The following is a 19,505-nucleotide window of genomic DNA, read 5'->3' on the forward strand; positions in this document are numbered from 1 at the left end:
CATACAAACCAAGAAGTTATGTCCGCCGAATACTAAAAAAAATAAATATTAAAAAACCTCTCTCTCTCTCTCTCTTAAAAAAAAAAAAAAAGAGCATTCACATTGATGTACAATTGTCACCACCATGCATCTTCAGAAGTTTTTAATCTATCTAAGCTAAAACTCATGAAAAACTGTATCCCTTTCCCTTAGTCCCAGGCAACCACCACTCCAATTCCTGTTGCTGTTAATTTGATTCCTCTGGCTATTTCATGACTGACTTCTTTTACAAAGTGTGATCTCTTTATTGTTCATTGTTATTGTAGTCTATATTTACTTTTTATAATCCCAGTTAGTTTATCATTGTGTATATGTGTCACATTTTGTTTCTTATTCACCTGAGGATAGACATGGCACACAGATAATTGCTTTAGCATTTTTTTTTTTTTGCAGTGGGGGGTTCTTTGTGTGCACCCCAGTGGAAGAAATGCTGGATCATTTATTAATTCAGGGATAAATTATTTGAGGAAACACTGCTTTGATTTCTACAGTGGCATCACTATTTCAAATTGCCACAAAACCTAGCAAAACTTCACGTTCTACACATACTTGTCCAAATGCATTTTGTCATTTTTTAAAAATTTTTTTTTAGTTGTAGATGGACACAATACCTTTATTTTATTTATTTTATTTATTTTATTTATTTTTTAATGTGGTGCTGAGGATCGAACCCATTGCCTCACACATGTTAGATGAGCGCTCTACCACTGAGCCACAACCACAGCCCCTTGTCATTTTTTAATGAAACTTTTCCTAGTAGATATGAAAGGGTCTTTCATTGTGGTTTTGCTCTCCATCTCCCTGATGAGTAGAGGTGCAGGGCATGTTTTAATGTGTTTGTTATCCATTTGGATATCCTCTTTGGAGAAATTCGGTCTTCAAGTTGTTTGCTCATTTCCTAGTTACTCTTTTTCATTCAGCTATAGGTCTCTTTAATATTCTGGATATTATTTCTAATCAGATGTGTGATCGTGAGAATCTCCCTCCTTTATAGGTGCTGCTTTTTCACTTTCTTCATAGTGTCCAATGATGCAAAAAAGATTTTAATTTTGATAAAATCAAACTGTTTTTTGTGTGCTATTTGTACTTTTTGTGTCATATTCAGGAAATCATTGCCAAACACATTATTAGGAAGATTTCTTTTTTTACTCTTTCATTGATATGCTTCTCTTCTACGTGATTCCCACACCCTTGCACCATTCCATGACTCGGCGCTCAGCACCCTGTGCTGGTAATCTGGCTCCTGGCCACATCATCCCCTGCAGAGTGCAAAACTTCCTCCAAGTCTCAAGTGCTGCGTCCCTCCTGGTAGCTCAGGGAAGGGTGGACTCCATCCCTCCAAGTTTTAATACTAGTTTTCTCTCAGATGTTTTAGGATCTTGCTCCAAAGGAGTATTTCTCATGAAAACACTTTCAATAACATTTCTCATGTGTTTTGTGATATTTTTATGCTGTTCTCATACAATAGCACAGATATTTGATTTTTCTGAGATTTTTTTCCTTTTGCACTATGAAATCTATCATTTTGTTATACATATTTCTATGAATGCCCATAAGCATCCATTAGTTTCTCATTATTTTTCTTTTTCTACTTTTTTTAATGTTAATTATTTCATGCTATTGCTTCTGCCCTTATTTTCCTTTTGTTAGATTTTATAGTTTGTCCTTTAAATTTTTATTTCATGTTTTTGCCAATTATTGTGATTTGTTTTCCAATAGAGTTTTACTCTTCATCTCTTAAATTAAAGAGACTTTTTAAAAAATTTATTGGCATCTAATTCTTCTCCAGAGTTGTCAAATTAGCTGGAAAATCATCATTCTCCCAATCACTTCCACCCCAGGGAATACACTTGTATGAGGGCTGTGTGAGGTCAAGAGCATCATTTGTGTGTGTGTGTATGTGTGTGCACATGCATGCATGTGCACACATGAGCACCTGGGTGAATCGTAACATTTCACAATGTGAGCTTTCCTTAAGTCTGGTGAACTTTGGCTCTAGTGTAATATATGTCTAAAAATCGCAGACATTTTGGTGGTACTTCTCAAAATTGCCTAATGATCAACTTCACCAAGACCAGAATCCCCTATACTCCTCTGATCTGAGTATTCTCAGGATGACATCTCCTCCTTCTACTTACGCAAATGACAGTTCTTCTGTTCAAATTCCTTTTTTTTTTTTGAAGGGTTTACAAAGCTATGAGTTTGGTGCATAAGCATCACAGAAGCACAGAGACAACACATATGCTGTTTGTAAAGAGCTTGGGCACAGCGGGGAAGCTGCAGCGAACATGGGCATAGATATCAGATATGGGAATGACGTTCTACAGCACTGAAGACCCAAAGGAGACTCAGTGGAGGTGAACAGTGTAAATCCAGAGCATGAATTTCTGTTATTTTGTATATGAGTTCTTGGCAATAGAAATTCAGTATGGATTTCAGAACAGAAAAAAAAAAAAGTGATGTTCTCTGACTTAAGATAAAATGCTGTACCTGGGAGTGTTATGTAAGTACCACTCAAGAAGGAGCAACCATATTTTCTTACAGTGAATAATAAAGTACTGAAGTTTTGGAATTAAATCTTAAAAAATAAATATGGAAGAAATAAATCATGCTGTGAGGATTTTAAAGCATTTTTTAATATGGATCTCTACTGGATGCATTTACATGAATTTTTTATGCCTATATTCTGGGCAAAATATTAGAATATAATAATTTGTAAGTGCATTTATAAGACATTCATATCCTACTGAAGTTGTAACAAATGCTATTGTTCTGTACATTTTTCAAGTTTCCTACAAAACATTTTATCATAATTTGTCTCAGAAGATATTAATCTCTAAGGAAGAACATGAGATTTCTTTTTGACAAATACATAAAACTGGTTCTTCATTTAAGATGCATTAATTTAATGAATAACACACAGCCTGATTGAACAAAGGAATTTTCCAAATTGACTTAATAATCATTCAACATACTGATTCTTGTGTGTCACTGCAGGGTGAACCATATTAAAGCTCTATGGCAAATTATGATCAAGTGTGAACGGATTTCATCTTATTGGGATTTTTGTCATCGTCCAGAATTAGTCTTGTTGGGCACAGTGTCACACACCTACAATTTCAGTGGCCTAGGAGGCTGAGGGAGGAGGATGACAAACTTAGCCTCATCAACTTAGGCCCTAAGCAACTTGGTGAAATCCTGTGTCAAAATAAAAATTAAAAGGCGTGTGTGAGGGGCTGGGGATGTGGCTCAAGCGGTAGCGCGCTCGCCTCGCATGCGTGCGGCCCAGGTTCGATCCTCAGCACCACATACCAACAAAGATGTTGTGTCCGCCGAGAACTAAAAAATAAAAAAAAAAAAAAAAGGCGTGTGTGAGGTGTGTGTGGGGGTCTCTCTCATCCATCAAGGAGGTCCACAGAATAGGGTAGAGAAAACTGGCTGTGGAATCGCTAATCAAGACCTCCGGAGACCAAGCAGGAAGCAGGTCTGATTTTATTGTATAGTTATCATGTATATATACTCAGGCAGTAGTTAAACAGATTATAGGCAGCCACCAGTGCAATGTCTGCTAACTGTCCTTGCAATGACCAGTCAAGGAGCAAGCCATGAAGCTAGCGCAGAGACTGCAACACATGGCCTCAGGGCTATGCCTATGGGATAAGCTGTCTTTGCTCATGTGCCTAGCACAAGGGGAGTGGCCTGCCACTCAGATGCCCTTAACATATGCCATGTATGTACTTGTCCCTACATCTCCCTCATCTGACTGTGCTGCAAGGACTTCTGCCAGCATTGCTGTTTTTCATTTGGTGGCCTTTACGTGATTACGTAAGTGTCTCACAACACAAGAAAAAATTATCACTATGATAAACAGTAGGGCCAGGGTAATAGCATTATAAGGGTTAGTTACATTGGCTAACAGGTTTTTCCAATGTTCATTCAATCCCTGGAAGAAAGAGGAGTTTGTCAAGATAGACATCTTAGTCTCATTGATTTTGACAATTACCTTCGTAACGTTATGCATAATTATAACATAGTTAGCATCCCAAGTGCCCTTAATATACTGAGAAAAATTGGAGAAGTCTAAGGTTATATTTTCAGTTACAGTGTATTGGGTGACACAAATGCTATGGAATTCAGGGTCACAATTGAGCCTTTGCAACATAAACAGAATATCTAGTTGTTCCTGGTGAGGTCTAGTTCTTACTGATGACTAAAATAGCAGATCAGGACAGTTTATTTAAGTCATTTTGGATGGCACAGTCTTCTGCCATGGCAGTAGACACATTGTTCACAGTCTGAGCAGTCTGGATACTCTGAATGAGGGAAGCAGTTGACAGTGGCTGTGGTTGCGAAATTTCTCTTATCAAAGAGATAAGCTATGGCAGTGACACATTGATGATGAGGCTAATTGCACGCCTTGTCTGATGTAGGATCTCATTCAGAAGGTTCTTCATCTCCATGCCCTATGGACTCCTCCACTCTCGGACAGGGTCACTGGAAGCCAGATTGCTGGGGGCACTCTGAGGATAAATATACCTTTAGCTTTCACAGCAGGGGTTAGACAATTTGTGAGCCAGCAGGATGTATTGACTGCACAAGGGATCTCTGTATGAGTGATGTTTATGCCATCAGTATCATTGATTATTGGCATGGCAAAGGGTGGTGTCACACAAGCTTGTGCATAGTGGGTATGAGTATCATTTGGCACAAAGGCAAATCCATGGTCAGGGTCTGGACTCAATATCAACTCATTCATCCAGCCGGCTGCTGCCCATTTGATGGGCCTAGCAGCTAGCAATATTAGTGTGATATCTATCTTGCCATAATGGTTTTCTGCATACCGGTTGGTAATGCCTTGACCCTGTAGCAGGTACTGCAGTTGCCCATATGGTTTGGGGGCACATCAATTACTTTCCAGGGAGCTGTGTCTGCCCAGGTGCATAGATGTTTCTCCCAAGAGAAATTTCTCTTATCAAGGAGATAAGCTATGGCAGTGACACATTGATTCCATGGGATGCTATCATTATCTGAAGGGGACTTTCAAAAAGCATTGTTAGGCATGTTGACAGCAACGGTTTCTTGCATTTGCCATGGGGGAGTCTATGGCTATAGGTAGCATTAACTATAACTCTAAGGTCAGTGAGAGACAGCCCAATATATTACTTATTATAGCTATCTACAATAGTTTCTATGGCAAGAGCAAAACATAGGGGACTGTCTGGATTATAGGTTTCACTATTCACTATGGAGAAACAAATGGGCAAAGTAGGTATGGAAATGCTGGTATTCCAGGGTACAATTACCTTCTGGATGGATAACTCAGGTTTAATAAGGTTGGAGTTATTAGAGAAGAGCTTAGGTAAAGTCCCTTCCCAATTATCAACAGCCAGAAAGGGTGGTTTAGTGACCAGGGCCCAATTTACTTGGGCCATGATACTGTTGATGGTTAGAGCTGAGCATAAGAATAGAAAGAAGACCTGTCCAGGAGAATTAAGACCATGACCCTGGCTTTCTCCAATAACTTGGCCTGGTGTATTAGCCTTTTACATCACCCCATGTGATCTCATGATGGAGTTTTCTCTGGTATCCTTTTGCTCTTGCATTTTTCCTTCCCCTCTTCTTGGATTGTGGAGCAGGCCATCATGGTACGTAGGCGTCCAGGTTCAGACATGCCAAGCTGAAATCCAGGTAGGCTGTGGATTTTTTTCTGGGAAGACAAAAGCAAAACCCCTACCTAACACCAGAAGCAGTGAAGGCTCCAACCACCAATTGGTTAAGGGGTCCTTATACTGCATTAGGGGTAAATGGGACGATCTGATCAAAGGGGCTCAATGCTTGAAGGCAGGTGTACAATCATCGCCCTTAGGCACTGTTAAAAAAGTAAAGAGGATAGTATTAAGAATATCATAGGGAGTCTGTGGGAGTCTGTCTCCCCCCTTTTGTTTTAAAATGGCTGCTTTTAGCTCTTTGTGGGCTCTTTCTACTATGCCTTATCCCTGGAGGTTGTAAGGAATACCAGTGGTATGTTTAACTTGGAACAGAAATCCTTAAATGCCTTACTGATATATGTGTGGCCATTGTCTGTTTTTATTTGATATGATCCTCCCATGATTGTAAAACAGTGTAAGAGGTGAGAACAGATGTGTTTAGATTTTTCTCCTGGGCCTGTTGTTGCCAGGAGGACCCTTGAGTAGGTGTCTATGCATACATGCACATATTTCAAATGCCCAAAGGATTGCAGATGAGTGATATCCCTTTGCCATAGGGTGTTGGACTTTAGACCTCTAGAATTAACACTTTGTGGTTGTAAAGATCCTATGGGAAAGAAGGGAGCACATTTAATGCACTGTCTAGTAATTAGTTTGCAATTTTCTTTTGTTAATTGAGAGAATAAACAGTTTGTGCAAGCTATGGGCTAATTGATGGAACTCGCTTGCTGTGCAGCTTGATTGCCTGCTTGGGTAAGGAGGCCTCATAAGCTTCATGGGTCAGGTTATAGCCTCCTCATTTAGTTGTGACAAAGGCCAAGGCAACCCAGAATGGGCTCAGATATGCTGAATATAAAGAAGATTAGTCCATTCTTCTAAGAAGGTTTGAACAGATTTTTGGAGTAGGGTAACCATATTGATATCATTCTTTATGGAAGCAAAAGGCAGTCTAGGGTAGCCATGGCACAATACTGGTTATCAGCCACAACATTAATAGGGTCAAGGAGCTGTTGCAAGACCAGATTTATAGCGGATAATTCTAGTGCTCTGGGAGACCCAGGGGAATAATTATATCGGAAGATCCTTTTTACCCCAGCATCAGGGTGGAAATAGATTATGCCAATTTTCCTGGTAGAGCTGGCATCTGTGAACACCAAGGGCACACCAGGAATAGGTTGGCGCAGTATTACTTTGGTTGCTTTAGAAGCACAAGGGAAATGGTTTGAAGGATTTTTAATGGAGGCATATGACAGTCAAGAAACTCAGTGAAATTAGCCATGGCCACTTGAAAGTTAGGGCTAAACATCACCTCTAACCTTGTGAGAGGAGTTATGAGCCTATCAGGTTCTTTTCCCAGCGCTTGTAGTAGAACCTTTCTCAATGAAGTGATCATCTGTGAAATGCCTTCTACTTGACTTTGGACTCTTTTTTTGTGCACTGGAGAAAGAGTGCACCCATGATATGATATTGTCTTGCTCTTGCCAGATGACTTCAGTAGAAAGCCCAGAAGTTAGGCTTACTATTATCCATACATCCTTCTTAGGGTCATAGCATTTTATCTTCATGTTGTTTAGGGATGCATTAACCAATTCCAAAGCCTTAAGGGCTTCTGGGTAAAATTCCAGGGGGAATTTAAATGTGGGTCTCTCTTTAGCAAATCAAATAGGGGCCTCATTTGTTAAGTGATCTTTAAAGAAGGCCTAAGCCAATTCAGATGTCCCAAGATAGTTTGCATTTGGTTCAAAGTAGACTTCTCAGGGAGAGTGATATGAGGAGCCACTTGCATAACCGTTCCTGGCAGGATACAATGTCCTAAAAATTTAAAAGGGAGTTCTTTTTGAATCTATTCTGGAGCAATAGTTAATCCCAATTCATTGAGGTTTTCAATCAAAGCTGTGAAAGTCTGTTGCAACATAGCCTCTTCTTTTATGTGCTAAGAGTAGGTCATCCACGTAGTGTAACACAACAAGTTTTTATATTGCTCAAGGCCTCTTGGAGCTTGAACAACAAACAATGACAAACAGCGGGGCTGTTTTTCATGCCTTGTGGTAACACTTTCAACTGAAAACTTTGTGGGGGCACCAAGTCTGGTCTGCGTTTGTGTAAACATTTATACATTTTAATTTTTTATATAATATCTGTGTATATTTTATATTGATAAATGACAAAATGTGGTATAAAGTGCATGGATTTTATGCATTCATGACATCTAATTTTTTGTTAAGGTTTTTGAATATTCAGTCACACGTTTTGTCTTTGAGTGTATCAAATGCTTGCCAGTCTCCAAACATGTTAACAATACATTTACTAAAAAAAGGTTTTTGTACAAGTGTACCCTTGTAGTTCAAACCTGTGATGTTCAAGGATGAGCTGCATTTGGTATTTTCCTAAATCCTATCAGATACTTGTTTGGGGGTGTTCTTTTGTGCCTCTGAGATTTTGACAGGAGCTCAGAAACCCGTGGTGATGAACCGAGCCTAATTCCATCTTAAGATTGGGGGCCATCTCATCACAAAGTCATGAAAAGTTAATTTCCGTTTTACTATAAATTACTGAGATTTCTAAACTGGTGTGGAATTCCTGCCCATGCCTTGAACTCACCCATGCCTGACTTTCCCTGAACAGAGAACAACTCTCTCTGAAACCTCAGTGGCGCCTCATAAATTTTGATGTTGGGATCTGAATTTACTCCCTACCTTGAAATACCATGCCATGTAGATCATTAACCTGCTCTCTGCTCTTGTTTTATGTTTACCAGAACCTGTTAGCTGTAAGTTCCCAAGACACCCCCTTTGTAACTTTTTGTGCTGTGTAAACCTTCTCTTCCCTGGGAGCTGGGCTGATCTCTAGCCTGGGGTTGGGAGAGACAGTGGCTGATGACCTCTTTGAGTACACAATACGAGCTTGCCTTAATTTGATTTAACATTGGAGTAGGTGGTCTTTTCTTTGTGTTGTGGTTCAACAGTGGCTCTGGAAGAAGCAGAGGTTGGAGCTTGGCAGGTGTGCCTTTCCTCTCTGGAATGACAGAGCACCAGGTGTGGATACGGATGAAGATGTCAGGCACGTTCCCTGGGGCAGACCAGCTCTGCCTCTCTACATGTGACATTCATTTACATAATGTCATTTACACAGGTGCCTCAATTTCCTTTTCTATGAGTTGGGGATAATAATAATAATCATAGTGGAACCTCCACACCACTGTTTAGGGCTTAGGTGAGTAAATAAACCTGCTCTGTGCTCCTCTAAGCCTGGCTAGGAGTCCATACTCCAGCATCAGCAGGTGCCACTACTGGTGTTGACACCTCTCCTCAGGTGCAGTAGAGATGGACAGGACCAGTGGCAGCACCCAGGGCTGCTTCTTCCTCCTGTTATAGGTGATGAGTTCTGCTCCTTCACATGTTGAAGTCTGAACATTAGAGAAGCAGCCGAGGCAAGCATATGAAGCAGGGTTTAGTTAAAAAGAAGTCACATAGACTTCTCCCTCCCAGAGGGAGAAGGGGGCTATAGCTGGTATCCTGATATCCCCAGAAGCGAGGTGTTCTGCCCTTTTTATACGTTCTAGGCTTCCTCTGTTCTCCTGCCTCTTCCCCTTATCTTTCTTCTTCCAGTTTAAGTTACTAAGCCCAGTAATGCTGGGTGGGATGGCCCAAAGGTGGGACACAGGTGGGCTGAAGGGGGAAGGGCAGGATGGAGCAGCCCAGGACACATTAACAACCTTATAGCTCCCTGTGTATGGGGGGGACAATTCCTGGGACAGGTTACCTTGGCAACAGGTTGGAGCAGGGGCAGGTTCTTGATAAGGGTGGAAGAAGGGCTCTGAAGAAATTAATATTTCAATCCCTCAGGGGACAGTCTCCAACTTCCCAGACTCAAATTGGCCTCCTTGATCCACCTGACTCAATTTTCCTTTATCTATACTGACTGACTGCCTAATTCTGGCTTCAATGTCACCCTGTTGTCAGTCAAAATTCAAGAGACAGACTTGGGCTGGTCTTTCTGGAGACTTCTCTGAGACCCCAATAAAACTGGAGTGCAGGAGTGGTACACTCTCCCTCTCCTCTCTGAGTGGACTGACTCTCACTTGAGAGTGTCCCCTTTTCCTTTTCCCTATCCCTTCAGTAAACTCATGCATGTTACTCTGAGCAACATGTCTGAAACCTTTCTGATGTGATCATAGAATCAGGGGTTGAAGAGAGACTTTGCTGTGCCTCCATCTCCCTGAAGGCCCCACATCTTCATGTTGAACCTACAGGTGTAACACCTTCTTCCCCAAACTTGGTCATTGTCCCTGATGTCTGATTTAACATTCTGAATTCATCAAGACTTTCACATGTGACATTGATTTGGGGGGTCATTTAACTCTTGAAGCATGATGATTTTGCAAATGTGTTTTGTTTGTGAGCACACCTGGTGTTTGATAGGTTCCTGCCTGGTGCTCCCTGTTCATCTCACCTCTGTGCTTGTGAGAATTTGATGTGACTGGCATCCTTCCCACTGTATCCACTTGGTGCTTAAAAAGTTATGGTGAGAGGGCTGGGGATGTGGCTCAAGCGGTAGCGCGCTCGCCTGGCATGCTTGCAGCCCGGGTTCAATCCTCATCACCACATACAAACAAAGATGTTGTGTCCACCGAAAACTAAAAAAAATAAATATTAAAAAAAAATTCTCTCTCTCTCTCTCTCTTTAAAAAAAAAAAAAGTTATGGTGAGAAACTGATGTAACTCCATTTTTGAAAAAAGCTTCTACCTCAAAGCCTATCCAAGGAAGAGGGCGTGACCCTTGTCCTTAGAAAAAACTCACAGAGCACTCCTAGGCACATAGCCACCCTGCTGAGATGTTTATCTGCAAATAACAGGAGAGATCTGCCACGCCAGGTGTCCCTGACTCAGTTAGGCTAGGTGAGGACCCACAGCAACCCCCTAGCAACCACCAATCAGCATGAGACAGCGAAAATACCTGGGATGCCAGATGATCCCCCAGTAGTTTATGGTGGTTGATAACATGCTGGGAAACCATGTAGTTTGGCAAGTACAACTCTCATGGCTTAAACCAATCAGTTCAAAGGAATCCCCTTCTTGTACTAACCAATTACCCTTACCCAACTTGTTCCTGCTAGTGAATGTGCTAATCAATGTTAAGAGTTGTTGTTTGATTTTCCCGCGGTATGGAATGATTTGCTGTGTGATGTTGTGACGCATAGAGTATCCCCCCAAAACCTATACAATCTCACTGAACAAAGGACCAGGACTGGGGCTGGGGATGTGGCTCAAGCGGTAGCGCGCTCGCCTGGCGTGCGTGCGGCCCAGGTTCGATCCTCAGCACCACATACAAACAGAGATGTTGTGTCCGCCGATAAAATTAAAAAAAATAAATAAATAAATATTAAAATTCTCTCTCTCTCCTCTCTCTCTCTCCCTCTCTCACTCTCTCTTTAAAAAAAAAAAAAAAAAAAAAAAGGACCAGGCAGGACTCACTCCCTGGGACCACCACTGTGTCTGAACGGTTGTGAGTCCAGGCTCAAGCTCGCAATAAAGACTCGGATTCTTCTCCTGGAGGTCTATTGGGGTCCCAGGAATCTGTCATTACAATGGTTACATCATTTATTCAGGAGAAGAGAACCAGGATTTACCCAGGGCCTCTCTGACTCCAATTCCCAAGGTTCCTACTGCATAGCCAACTTTTAAGATAAAAAAAGTCCTCTAGCCTTTGATAGGTAGAGATTCTCCCCATTCTCCTCCATTTGCTATGCACACAGATCCCCTGAGAGCTGGGAGGCACACTCTTGATTCGGGGGTCCTGGGAGGGCTGAGGGTCTACACTTCCCTTATCCCACAGGTGACACTCATTCCTGGGACTCAGGTCGCATTTTGAGGACCTAGGGGCAGGTCACCTTTGCCCTGAGGGCAGACATCTCTAGGGAAGAGCCAAGACTGAAGGGAAATCAAGAAAGGAGAGATGGGCAAGCAAGAAATGAAAGATGACGGAGACCAGACATACATATACACAAGGGTTTATTTGTCACAGCTGACAAATAAAGACCATCTCTCTATAGAGTAGAGAGAGGAAAAACAGGCTTGGGTTCCGGGACTTTTATGGGGCAGGCTCAAGAATCAGAGCCAGGCAGTCCTAATGAGCACCCTCAGAAATGCCTTCTTGGGCGGGGAAAGAGAAATCTTTTCCTTAAAATGACAGATGTCACTTAAGATGGCCGTCCAGATGGTAAACAAGGACCTTATAGCTTGGATTAGCTTCTGCTGAGTGCCAGGCCCACAGATCTTTCCAGAATTAATGGGGCTGAACTGTTGTGAAGGCCTCAGGTATATCCTGGCATCTAGAATGGTTATTTCTAAGGAAAAGTTAGAGGATATCCTAGGGGGGCTGGAGATATAGCTCAGTTGGTAGAGTGCTTCCTTGCAGGCACAAAGCCTGGGGTTCAATCCCCAGCACCACCGAAAAAAAAAAAAAAAAAAAGAAAAAGAAGATATTCTAGGGAGGTAACCCCTTTCCCTTCACCTCTCCTGAGTTTACTCACAGAGTCTGTTTTCTTGTCACAGTATTGGATGTCAAACCCTCCTGGAGACAAGAGAGGCGGGTCACATCCAAAACAAGACTTATCAGTGATCTCCCAGACACCACAGCCATAAAACTTTGTCTGCAGACAGCTGAAGAATTCAGGAGGCTCCAGGAACAGTCCCACTAGGAATCTTGAAGCAGGTGATAAGGGAGGGCAATAAATCTCCCTGGGCTCAACTAGAGTCCAGCACCTCTGGTGCTACTAAAAGTCACCTATGGTGGCTTCTTTTCATCTCTGAAGCCCCTTCCTCCAGCCCAGGGAATATAATCTTGAAGCTTCCTTCCCTCCTTCTTTCCTCCCTGTCTTCTTTCTCAGCACTGGAGATTGAAGCCGTGGTTGCTCTACCACTGAGCTACACCCCCAGCAGTTTTCATTTTATTTTGAGAGAGGGTCTCACTAAGTCACCCAGGCTGGTTTTGAACTTCCAATCCTCCTTCCCCAGCCTCCTGAGCATGCAGCAAGCCTCAGCACTTGGCTGCTTTCTCCGATTCTTTGGGTTTTCTACCTGCAGAACGTTTTATCTCATCCCCCCTCCCTCCGTGTTTTGCTTCCAGATCAATTTGTCCATCTTTCTGGGTCTGTTTAAGAAAACCAATTTAGAAACAAATAAAAGGTAAATCCAAGGTGGCAGGTCAACTAAATACCAAGTTGCCCTTATTCTGATTTATTTTTTAAACCTTGAATTGTTTTGTTGTTGCTATGAAAACATAGCTCCCCTTCTTCTCAGGAAGACCATCCTCAGGCTTCATGCTGCTTCTGGCAAGTCCCTTCCAACTGGGTAGCCAGAGTAGTCCTACCCCTGGATCCAAATGCAACTACTGAGGGAGAAGGAGCGGTTAGTGAGCAGAGGCTCCTAAATCCTGCCCTAAGTAGACGAGGGATCAAGAGAAGGAGACCGCTGAAGGAAGGTCGCTCTCCCGCTCTGGGGCGCAGGGGAAAAGGATTGTAACCGCTCTATCCCAAAGGAGAAGGAGGCTGACGCCAAGGCAGCAGTGCTGGATCAGGAGGAGGTGGGAGGGGACCCTTGAACGACCGCACCTCCTGGCGGAACAGTAGCAGCCGCAGGGAATCCCAACCTCCACTCCCCCAGGCCGCGAGCTTGGGGTCAGCGTGCAGCAAGCGCAAGCCGCCGTCCCTTCCCCACCCCCAGAGTAAGAAAAGAAATCCTGCTTCACTGGCCGAAATGGGAAGCCCTGCCAAGTGGGGTAGCCTGCTGTTGGGAGCCGAGAGCCTCAGCCCTTCTGCATGTCAGCGCAGAACCGCTAAGTGAAGAGCGAACAGGAGCCGCGCCCTGCCCGCTGCCCTGCGGACGTCCCCTCCGCCTCGGGTCTGGGGCAGGTGCGGCCGCTGCGTACCCTCTGATCCCCGCGCGGGGACGGGCTCGACGCTCTCCACCCGGGCGCCGCCGCTTCCGCCCGCTCCTGAGGGTGGACCGCCTCTCTTGGAGGGAATAGGTGGAAAAAAACCTGTTTTCAAGAGAAAATGACCAATTTTGAGAGGCCTAAGCCTGTATACCTGCAGACACCAGTAAGCTCGAAGAATCTGAAGGAGAAGTGAAATGATTGCAAACGTGTGACAATTTTCCCCAGAAGTGGTTCTGTTCCAGCATCCGCATGGGCAGGAGAGGTTCTGTGTGTACTAGTGAAGGAGAGCGTGCTGTGAAGTGCTACGGTCATCAGAAAGCAGGAGATCCATGGCAGTATGAGCCCTCGGCAGGTGGAGACTCAGGCAGCGACCCCAAATTGCAGATCTATCGACGGATTTTTTTAAAAAATCTTTTTTAAAATAGTGCCACGTTAACCTACAAATCCTGGTGTCCCAAATGGTCAGTATAAAGTCCAAAAATCTGGAAGTTGAAATTGTTTTGCTTTAAATGGGAGATTGGAGACTCCTGCACTCTTGAGAAGTGGACAGCTTGTAGATAAATCAGACACCGGTGCCTGAGGAACTCCACCACGGGTAGCCAAGACTACCTAAAGTCGTTTCAGAACCAGCCAGACCATGTCCACGGTCCCAGAGAGCTAGCTGGCCCTAACTACTGCTCTGTTCTGGGCCACAACACTGGAAGTGAGTTGGTGTGAATTCTGATAGGAATTTTACAAATTCAGCAAATCTTCCAAGAAATCCAGCCGTGGCAGAGAATGAAGCACCCTCTCTTTCTGGGATGTGAGTCTATTCAGTAAAGGAGCAGCCTCCAAGAGCTGGATTTTTATGCTTCAGAGAAGGTGATGGAGTAAAGTGCTTCACTGTGGAGGAGGGCTGCTGGTCGCAAACCCAGTGAGGACCCTTGGGAACAGCATGCAAACGGGGGGCCAGGGCATAAATGTTTGTTAGAAGAGAAGGGAAAATATATATAAATGATATTCATTTAACCCATTCAATTGAAAAGTCTGGTTAAAATGCCTGAAAAAAATACCATCACTAACTGAAAGAATCCATTATACTTACTGCCTTTCAAAATCCTATGGTTAAAGAAGTTATATGTTTGGGATTCAGTTTGAGGACATTAAGAAAGAACTGGACAAAATAATTCAGATATCTGGGAGCAACTATAAATTATTGGAGGTTGGGGTCTGCACATTTAGTGAGTTCTCAGAATGGCAGAACCCAAGATGGGTCAAATCATACTTCACTGCAGACAGATGAGAACCACAGGGCAGCAAGCTCCCCTGCAAGAGCAGCTTTGCAAAATCCGCATGGACAGAGGCATCTTGTCACTTTGTAATCAATGTGCTGAAGCAGTGGACAAGTATCCTATATGCTACACAACTCCTGCCTTTCAAGTAAAACATTTTTGTCCTAATGTAACTCCACGGTGGGCATGTTTTGTTCACACAATCCACTGAATACACAGTGTGAAGTACTTAGCATTGAATGCCATTAGCATTTGCTAAACAAGTAGCAAAAAATAGGAAATGGCAGTGTTTTGATCTGAATTTATGGATTTTAGGGGTACTAGGTATATTATTTGTCCAATTTTCTATTGTTATCCAATTGAAATCCTAGACTAAGAGCATCCTATTATATCTGATCACAATGTGTATGTGTAGCACAGACTTTTTTTTTCTTTTAGATAGGCTTGACAGAGCATTTTGTTTTGTATGAAAAAGGAGTGAACTATCATCCCATGTGGTGAAAAAATAGAAATTATTTTTAAATGTATTTTAAGATTCTGTCCATTTTTTTTAGAATTATAAGCACATACTTGTGTGAATGATTTTTAAAAAGGGATATTGATGTTTTTTAAAAAGTTATTTAATAAGACTACCATGCAGCTGACATATGTTAACATGGTAAAGCATCAAGTATATAGTAAGTGTGACACCAAGCGCCAAAACCCAGGTGAAAGACGGGCCAGATCAACCTGCTTTGTATCTATGTAGAACAGAAGGCCTGGAGGGGATGCGTACCCAACCCAGTGGGTTTCTCTTGATGGGGGAGGGCCACAGAGGGGGCTCCCAGGGTCTTCCTCTTTCATTTAGTTCATTTTGTTCTCTTTGGATTTCTTATGTGTTACTTTCGTAGTCAGAATTCTTAGTATCTTACTGACTTCCAGGCTTAGGTGGGGTGGGAGTGGGCTCAGTGGTAGAATGTGAGGCCCAGGGTTCAACCCCCAGCACCATCAAATATACAAAAGCTCAGTCATGTTCAAAGCTAGTTTTTGCTGAGCTTAAGTTTTTCTAATCTAAGAAGTCAGCACTTTTGATCGGTGATGTAAAATTTGAATATTTTTCTTGGTGTTCCTGCTTTGAGGAGGAGAAACATTTCCAAGTAGTAGTTTTCTGGTAGACTAAGTCTTATTACCTTTTTTAAAAATAAATGTTTGATTTTGTAAAGTGAATTATTTTTTAAAGGAAGAGTGGAAAGGACCGTGGCTGACCCGGGAAGAAGGTGGGACGAAGCATGAGGCTGAGGAAGGAGGTGTGGCCCTCTGAACTCCGGGCCTAGCTCTTCCACCGGATCCTTGTTCTTGGAAGTTTCTCTTTTTTGGCACCCCTACCTCCCAATGGGGCTGGAATCATCAACTGTTTTACTCACATTGTGCTGACCACCAGCCACCTGCCTGGTAAAAGCCACTGCCCAGGCCTCAGTTCCTCAACTGCAATGCACAGCCGTCACCCCTTGTCCCTGCGCTGCCTGCAGGAGCGCACATCCCTCACTAACCTGGACTTGCTCGGCAATCTCATGCGGGACCCCAGTCCTGTCAACCCTGCCACCTGGATAATTTAATGCTTAGTTATCCTGAGAGGCCCCAGGTGCAGCCACCTTGGGCAGACAGGAATACCGAGGCCAGAAGAGCCACGTGACTCATGCAAACAGCTCATTATGGCAAAGGCCAGTCAAGGACAATCTTTCTTGGACAGCATGCTCAATAATTTTGATGCCTGAGCTTGCGAATCACAGTGTCTGAGTGTCTGGAACGAGAGTGACCACACATCACCTGAGTTAGCCAGGGGCTACACCTGCCTGCTTCCAAATCCAGCTGTCCCCATTTAGACCCTCATCAATTCCCACCATGGTGTTTTGCACACTGAAATAACTGGGTAAATATTCCTTAATGAACTGCATATGCCATTTTGTTGGCCCCTCCACCCAGGGCAGCTGCAGTGGGGGATTAGGAAAGGAAGCAGGAAAGGGAGGGGCAGGACAGGAGGGAAGACCAGCAGGAGGTGACCTCTGAGCAGACTGCAAGTCAGCAGCTCCCAAATACCCTGTCTCAAAGGACCAAGTACCCCAAGACACTGCCTGCTGTCTCTCACAGGGCCAGTGACTCCAAGGTCTCCTGGACATGCACAGGGTCTGGGAGGACATGGGGCCTCTACACTGGTGCCCACCATCCCCCACCTCTCCCAGGCCTCTCTGTATTGTGCACAGGGAGGACCTCCGTGTCTGCAGGACAAACACTACGAGCCTCATCCCCTGCACCAAAGATTCATTGAGCTCCTCCCAACTTAAGGTGGCTGCTGCCCCCTGCTAGCAGCATGTGACAGTGACATGGGAGAAGCCACCTCCCCTAGTGAGATGGATCCACCAGACAGCAGAGCAATTTGTGGGCCTGTCAGATGAGGGAGGTGCAACTTTTTTATGAGGACAAGGCCATTGAGAACCGTTGACAGAAATGGCTGAAAACACCCCTTGATGGACGCTCTGTGGACCTACACTGTCCCATTGGATAGGTGACAAAAAACCAGAGTAGAAGCCAGGGGACATCCACTGGAGATGTGAAGCGGTCCTACCCTCCCAACTGCTGTACCAGAGACGTGCTGTAGGTCTTCGGGGAGGCACACAGAGCAAAAGCCCCTCATGATCTGTGAAGTACAAGGTCTGTGCTGGGCAGGGGAGACTGAAGTGCCAGCCCCTTGGTGGGAGGACACAGCAATGGGGACGAGGCATGCGCCTGTAATGAGATGCACCCGGTGAACACCTATCAGCACTAGAGGGAGACTGCTGGTTGTGGCTTGTCCTCTTCCACCATCAGCTCTGACTTCCTGGCCTTGCTCCACCCTGCCTGAGTCCTGCTTCCCCGCATGTTGAAGTCTAAACATTAGAGAAGCAGCCCAGGCAAGCATATGAAGCAGGGTTTAGTTAAAAGGGGTAACCTAGACTTCTCTCTCTCAGAGGGAGAAGGGGGCTATCGCTAGTATCCTGGTATCCCCAGAAGCGAGGTGTTCTGCCCTTTTTATATGTCCTAGGATTCCTCTGTTCTCCTGCTCTCTTCCCCTTATCTTTCTCCTTCCTGCTTAAGTGACTAGGCCCAGGAATGCTGGATGGGAGGGCCAAAGGTGGGACACAGGTGGGCTGAAGGGGGAAGGGCAGGAAGGAGCAACCCAGGACACATTAACAACCGGGAGGGAGGGGCAATTCCTGGGACAGGTTACCTTGGCAACAGGTTGGAGCAGAGGCAGGTTCTCCGTAAGGGTGGAGGAAGGGCTCTGAAGGAATTAACATTTCAATCCCTCAGTGAGCAGTCTCCCACTTCCCAGACTCACTCAAAATTGGCCTCCTTGATCCGATCTTACCTCTATGCTGACTGCCTCTCTGATTCTGGCTTCACTTGGTCTGGCAAATGATCTTGCAGGGAGAAACTGCAGGGCATGCACAGTCCTCTGGTGCTCCTCCCCCAAGGAGCCTTACAGGACCCATGCCAAGACAGCTTAGTGCCATCTCAGAAAGCCCATGCATGACTGATAACCACACTATTATATACTAAGCTGTTCTTGCCACAGGAGGTTAGACGAGTATAAAAAATGATGAAAATGCTAATAGACTTCACTCTAGTAACTTATCAAGACATCATGTCATACGCCTCTAATATGCACAATTTTTAAAAAAGCCCACGTGGGCTGGGGTGTAGCCAGTGGTAGTGCACTTGCCTAGAATGAACAAGGCCCTGGGTTCCATCACTAGCACCACAAAATAAGTAAATAAATAAATGAAACCAAGCTGGCCCACCCAGACAGCCATGCACTGCTATTGATAAAGGCAACATTTCCCACCCACCTGTCAGGCCAGCAAAGGTGGTCTCCAAGACCCAGCAGCAGTCCCTGTCAAGGACCACAATGACTTCCCAGTACAGAGGCTCCTGATGCACCCACTGCTCTTCTGTGTCCCTCCAGCTCCTGGCTTTCACCTGCCCGCTCCTGGCCCCACTTGCCACCCTTCCTGGCAAGAGCTGTCTCCTTCCCTTGGCTGCCAGCCTCTATCCAGGTCTGAAGTGTCACAAGCCAGCTGGCTGCAGCCAGACCAGCCTTTTGCTTTGGGCCTCTGGGGCTTCTCAGTTCACATTCCTTCCCAACTGGAGGCCACTAGAAGTTTCTCAGACTCTTCCCACCCTCCCACCTAAACTGTGACTTCAGATACACACAGATAACCCCCACTGTGAGCCAGCTCTGAATGCTGCAGGAGAGGAGAACCAGCTTCCTTTGGATAAAGGATCCCACCCACTGGCCCATTCACCTCTTGGTTCCCACAGTGCCTACTCCACCCTGCAGGTTTCTCTGACCAAGCCCTCCCTGGTGTCCTGGTTCCCACAGCATGGCCTCAGGACACTGGCTCCTCAGGTCATCCCCACTCACCTGTGTGGCCTCCCTCCTCTCCTGCCATAGTCTGGCTTGCTCTACCTGGTCCTCCATGCCCCTTTCCCTTCCTCCCTCCAACACCAACAGTAAACGTTACTGTTACAT

At 44.6% G+C, this 19,505-nt stretch overlaps 1 protein-coding gene across 2 annotated transcripts in view; it reads left to right on the plus strand.

The window, feature by feature from the left end:
• The window catches only part of LOC308643258 (uncharacterized protein), an 86,012-nt gene extending 66,841 nt beyond the window's left edge, over positions 1-19,171 (plus strand). Inside the window, exon 2 of one of the 2 annotated variants that reach the window (XR_014020731.1) lies at positions 12,302-19,171. The gene's annotated coding sequence lies outside the window, so the exon portion shown is untranslated. Of the gene's footprint in view, positions 1-2,222; positions 3,048-12,301 lie in introns of those variants that run through there. The other variant, XR_014020732.1, reaches the window with a different exon arrangement.
• The last annotated feature ends 334 nt before the right edge of the window (positions 19,172-19,505 follow it).

The sequence above is a fragment of the Spermophilus citellus genome (assembly GCF_964194105.1).
Source record: "Spermophilus citellus genome assembly, chromosome: 1".
Lineage (NCBI taxonomy): Eukaryota > Metazoa > Chordata > Mammalia > Rodentia > Sciuridae > Spermophilus > Spermophilus citellus.